We start from the raw sequence: 6,419 nt of genomic DNA, 5'->3' as shown, positions 1-6,419 counted from the left end.
GAAACATGTCCAAGTTTGGTTAGGATAATGCAAGCTGATCATCTGATAGTCTGACAAGTAAGATGATCCATGCGTCAGATGGGCACGTAAAAAGGCGGTCCTGCGCCTGATCTCCCGCCAGTCGTGGGACGGAAGACCGATTTCCGTCCCACTGGATTATGAGGGTAAAGGAATAGAGAGTGCTCTTGTGTGCTGCGCACACACTTGGGCACTATAAAATTACTCCTGCTGGCCTGGTTTCAATGAAATCGGCCACCGTCACCGAAACCGGTGTGGGAGCTATTATTATTATTATCTATACATCTATACATCTATACATACATATAAATAAAATTGGAGTGTCTGTTTGTAATATTGAAAGAACTATTTTTTACTACATGCAAATGAATCTATTTATGTACGATACATACACCAAAACAAATTTTTTTTACAATTTTTGTCTGTATGTCTGTCTGTCTGTATGTGTGTTTGTTCCGGCTAATCTCTAAAACGGCTGTAGATATTTTGCCGGGACTTTTTTTGGTAGATAACTGATGCAGTAAGGTGTAACTTAGGCTACTTTTTAACCGACTTCCAAAAAGGAGGAGGTTATATTTTACTTTTTTCATATTTGTTAGCGGACTATCCATTTTTGTTATTATACTATGTTGACGCGGACGAAGTCGCGGGCACCGGCTAGTTTTAAATATAAAGTATCTGTTTGTCGTTATCTCGAAATAGCATTGTATGGAAATCTATGAAGTTTTTTTGATTCACTCTTAAATGGCAGAACTGATTTAGATATTTGGTATGGAGGAATGAGAGACGGGAATGAAAATGTGATTGTTTTTGTTCCGGCGTAACGGAGCTGCGTAGCGTGTATGGTCTTTCAGAATATCAGCGTAAGAAAAGGTTTTCGTTTTTGTTTGCTGAATCATGCAACTTAAATTAGAATACAGGCAATGTATGTTAATATAGTGTGCTTTATGTCGGCACTACATATAGGCGAACGCGTTGGCCGACGCGTTGGCCGGCGCGCTGGCCCAATGTGTAGAACGGGCGAAATAGCTTTTTTTTTTTATGGACGGGAAATGCTCCTACGCATTCCGCGGGGGACGGGGAAATCCAGCCGCGGATATGTGGGGCTCTCTGCGGTCGGCAAGGTGGTAAATTGACCGCAGCTCTACCCACTAAAACCCGTCCGTGCCTTCTCCTCCGCTTGGCGCTGAGACGCTGGACCCGCCTGAGGCGAAAACTGCAGCGGCCCAGTTAGCACGGGCGAAATACCTACCGCCAACGCGCGAACCACCGTTCTACACATTGGGCCAACGCGCCGGCCTTTGATTAGTATTTAATCAAAGGCGCCGGCTAACGCGTCGGCCAACGCGTTCGCCTATATGTGGTGCCCACATTACGCGAACCGCGCATTGTCCGGAAAAGAATACGGCCGCGGCGTACCCATGGAAAAATCGGTTCAGCGTGAAGACGTAAAACAATGACAGGCAAACAGACGAAAACTGTATGGATTATAATAAATGTAATTCTATTCTAATTTCAAATCGAGTCGTTAAATTGGTACAGAGAGGGCTAACACTTATTGCAGTCTGGTACGAGTGCTCGAGTGGTACAAGTTAACATAGCGCTAAATACACGCAACGATCAAGATCGCTCGTATATCGCCACAATGACGTACTTATGTTGTACCTGTGACGTTGACGACTTCAAGGATTGAGGAGTCTTGATACTTGCTATTTAACTTTTTGCTCTAAAAATTAGTTTTTCTTTTGTTAGGGTTCCGTACTTGACGTTGACTACTTCAAGGATTGAGGAGTCTTGATTCTTTTTATTTAACTTTTTGCTCTAAAAATTAGTTTTTCTTTTTTTTATGATGTTTTGTGCATGTTTAATTATTTTCTGATTTTCAGATTAGGTAATATGGACTTAACATTTTTATTTCATCACTTTCACAATTTTTAAGCGTCCCATAAAAAATTAGAACACAAAAGCGGCTATATGCAAAGTTTATACTTTAACGTGAAACTAACTTATACTGTAGCGTACATACTATAGCTATCGTGGTTCTTGAGATACAGCATAGACAGACGGACGTACAAACGGACAGATAACAAAATAAGAAATATAAATTTTACCCCTTGAGTACGGAACCCGAAAAAGTAGATTTTTTTATAAGTATCAAGACTACTCAGCCGCTCTATTCAAGCACACATTATGTGTGAGATACTGCGAGCCGCGGGCGGAACAGCGATTCCGCGACTCCGCTACAATTATTGTCGCATTATGGTGACATTATTGTGACGGGAATCGCCGCGGAATGGGACTACAACGCCATCTGTTGCTAGGAATGTTTAGGAATTGACATTTGACACTTGAGGTGTTTGACCGCTGGAAATATGGGGCGGGATGTTTTGGTCCGTGGATATATTTTCATGGGTGGTAGGTGCGACCTCAGGACGACGATGGGGGTAGACGAAACTGATGATAATTTATATTTTGCGAAAATTCATAAATCGACTAAATTGATACTAAATGACGTTGACAGGACATGGCTGCCTGACTTGTGACATTTGATAAGATGAAGATGTTAGTCCTGAATACTGATTTCGGTCACGCGCCAAAATATTATTTCAGGACAGAGTATCGTTTTTTTAATATTTTTGTAATCTTAATCAAGCTGCATTCTCTAAGGTGTTTTATTTTGCTACTTCATTGACGTAAATAAAACCTTTCATTTTTTGATTGGCGCCACTTACTAACAGGTAACTCGGTTGCTTATTTTCCAGTCTAATAAAGACATACAACATCCTGTTCTAATAGCCCATAGCTGGGCAAAGGGCTCCCAGACCTAAAACTTCCATAAATTATTCAAATCAATGATAAATTAATCAGATCCTTCATTTCGGCGCATCCTCAGGATCTATTAACAAATAAACGTTATTAATCAACAATGATCAATAGATCCAATACTAACGCCCATCACATATCATGATCGTGATCCCCGCTAATTGCCGGCCACGACCACGACCACGATCTATCATATATTGATAAACAATTGCCCCATCTTAAATAAGGGGTCAATTCTGGTACTACATCATCCCCACAATCTAAAAACAACCTTAGAAGTACCTCTATAAAATACAAAATATTTTTTGGGATTGCGGGTAGTTACAACTGTTTCGAAAATAGAACGTAAATTGATTTTTCCTTGAAACCATCAAGCTGTAATGAGCTTTATATCGATGACGTTAGAGTTTAGTTTTCTCTGGGTGATATTAGTAGAGAATGATACATAGAGATAGCATGTCGGCGAATCTTTGTCGCAGGCCGACAAAGGCACGTGGGAACGTGCTCTTCCTATGTATGCTCGGGCAAAGATCGATTTCTATTTTTCTGTCAAGTACAGTCGCGTTCAATGAAGAAGCATGGCTAAATGGGCAGGCTTGTTACCTGATGGTATGCAATTACGGCACAATGGCATTAGAGCTAGATGCGTCTTTGGATCTTTTATGTCTATACCCGGCTTCAAACGAGGCAAGAGTTACATGCCACCGATTTTTGTAAGAATGATTACAATCATTATGATGCATCATATTTATGGCCCAACGTGGAGAAAAGTCTTAATAATTTTTCTCTTAGGTACTTAGAGCCTATTTCACCACTTCCTGATAAGTGCCGGATAGGCTATCCACAACTTAAATTGACAGATAGAGTATGGAGTATCTGTCAGATAAGTTATGGATAGCCTATCGGGCTCCTATTAGTAAGGGTGAAATAGATTATTGTTGATTTTGGCATGAGAAATAGCGTGTTAGCTATGTCCACATTATGCGCTTTCGTCTTCAATTTTCGTCATCTTCTTTCATTCAACTTTCGTTTTGGCGCATTCAATAAATGAATGCGTCAACGAACGCAACGCCAACATTGTCTTTTTTGTTTTTTGGATACGGTCAGAGGGCATGCGTCGCGGGCATGCCTGACGTTCGCTGTTGATTGCGCTAGTACGCATGCCTTTGACGAACAGAAAAAGGCACAGTGTAGACAAAGCTATTTGCCAACTCTACACATAACATTTATAACACCATTAGTTTTTTGTCTTTTGCACGGGTGAGTCGCTCTTTATTTCTAAACCAGAGGAGGTATGGACCTCACATGTCGCCACAATTCGCCAGTCATGCCCCACAGCTGATCCGATAAATGATACTGATTGATCTAATGACTGTAATTTGAAATGGTATTTAGTATGGAGGCTATCATCACAATCATCATCGTCATCATACTTGTTTAAAATATTATATTTTCCAATTTTTAATCTTTATTAATATTATAGAGAGGAAAGGCTTGCTTATTGGCAAACTACTGCATTGATTAAGATGACATTCGGCGCAGAGGCGCAGACATAGACCAAGGAGGACATAGGCTTCTTTTACGGAAACAATGTAACATTCTTGAGGGGGCCGCTACAAACATTCAAACTAATAATATTATAAATGCGAAAGTGTGTCTGTGTGTCTCACGCCCAAATCGCTGAACCGATTTTGCTATAATTTGACATGGAGATACTTTGAGTTTCGGGAAAGGATATAGGATACTTTTAATCCCGCAAAAATGTACGGTTCACACGCGATAAACGAATTTTGGCGCAATGGAGTTGCCAGCATCCGGTGTTCAATAAAATAGTTATTCTCTTCCTTGACCGACTTCATAAAAAATAAGGCCATACGTGGTTTATTTGTAACAATACCGTCCAATCATAAGTAATATCTATCAGAGTGTAATTTAAACTAATCTCTAGCATTACCTCGGTTACGGCGCGTGATACATGCGCTGAACAATGACATGGTACATCTCTATGCCTCTGTTGTCCAGTGGTTAAGAGGTCTTGGAGGTCGTGGGTTCGGTAAAGATGGTGTTTCACAGTTTAGTTGGGACAATGTAGGCTCAAGGCTGATCATCTGTTTGTCTTAAAACTTATAAGATAGATTATCCTTCAGATGGGCATGTAAAAAGTCCGTCCTGCATCTGATCTCTTTGCAGTCGTCTCCTTCCTTCCCAGTGAACTATGAGAGTAAAGGAAGAGAGAGCGCTCTTGTGTATTGCGCACACCCGTAGGCACTTTCAAATCTGCATGGCTAGCACTGAAACTGGGCCCCTTTCGAAACCAGTTTAGGAGGCCATATTTTTTAACATCTCTTCAAAATTCAATTCAAATTCAATTTAAATATTTTATTTGCCAGAATATGGCATAATATGAAGACCTTACAAAATCGATATAATAGAAATGGCACATCCCTAGACTGTCGACATAATATCGACACGGCAAGCCCCTAATTCTTCTATTAGCGTACACTATATTTTGTCGACTATTATACTCATATAGTGTTACTATAGTAATTGGATGCCGTCTGTCAGGATTGAGAAATAGGCACGTGCTTGATAGTAGAGATTCAGGGCACTTAGAAAAGTTGCATCCGATGATGAAATATCGATTTATCGTGGTGCTTGTCCATGTCTTATATCAAAATTATATCACCCTTGATTAGTTCAACTTTATTGCAGAAATTCTTGGATGTAGGTCACTTCACATATTTAGATACTTATACTTAGCCACCAGATGAGAGTAAATTAGAAAGGACATAGGGGTATTTGCCAAAAAAGAGCAAAAAAAAAAACAATAGAGTTAAAAAAAGTACCTCTTTAGCTTTGCCATTGCCTACATACCTTTCTTTCTTTATAAGCTTTTAGCTTAGGTAGAGGACCTTCATGAAGCAATTAATTAGTTCGATTTGAAATACGCCGAACTTTCTCGATATTCGAATACATGCACAATTGTTAACCGAGTCGTTGCACTCGATTGCCAGACAAAGAGGTTTTTCGCGATGGCGAATTTTCAGGGCAATTAAAAAGTTTGCGCTGACTTGTGTGCTGAATGACGAAATGACGAAATCGAAGCCTTGTTGTGTTTATTTTGATATTACTTTGCACTCGGATAAGTTTTTTTTTTTGTGAAAATCTTTTTTTTTATGAAATAAGGGGGCAAACGAACAAACGGATGACGAAACGGAACCTGATGGAAAGCAACTTCCGTCGCCCATGGACACTCGCAGCATCAGGAGAGCTGCAAGTGCGTTGCCGGCCTTTTAAGAGGGAATAGGGTAATAGGGGAGGGTAGGACAGGGAAGGGATGGGAATAGGGGAGGGTAGGGAAGGGAATAGGGTAGGGGATTGGGCCTCCGGTAAACTCACTCACTCGGCAAAACACAGCGCAAGCGCTGTTTCACGTCGGTTTTCTGTGAGAACGTGGTATTTCTCCGGTCGAGCCGGCCCATTCGTGCCGAAGCATGGTACTCTGACGTATAAATCTCCCACATTTTTACAAAATTCAAGCACATAATATAACAGAATTAGCAGAAATGTGAAAGAAT

Source organism: Aricia agestis, chromosome 17 (genome assembly GCF_905147365.1).
Source record: "Aricia agestis chromosome 17, ilAriAges1.1, whole genome shotgun sequence".
Classification (NCBI taxonomy): domain Eukaryota; kingdom Metazoa; phylum Arthropoda; class Insecta; order Lepidoptera; family Lycaenidae; genus Aricia; species Aricia agestis.
The sequence above is the reverse complement of the archived record's forward strand: the minus strand, read 5'-3'. Positions refer to the sequence as shown.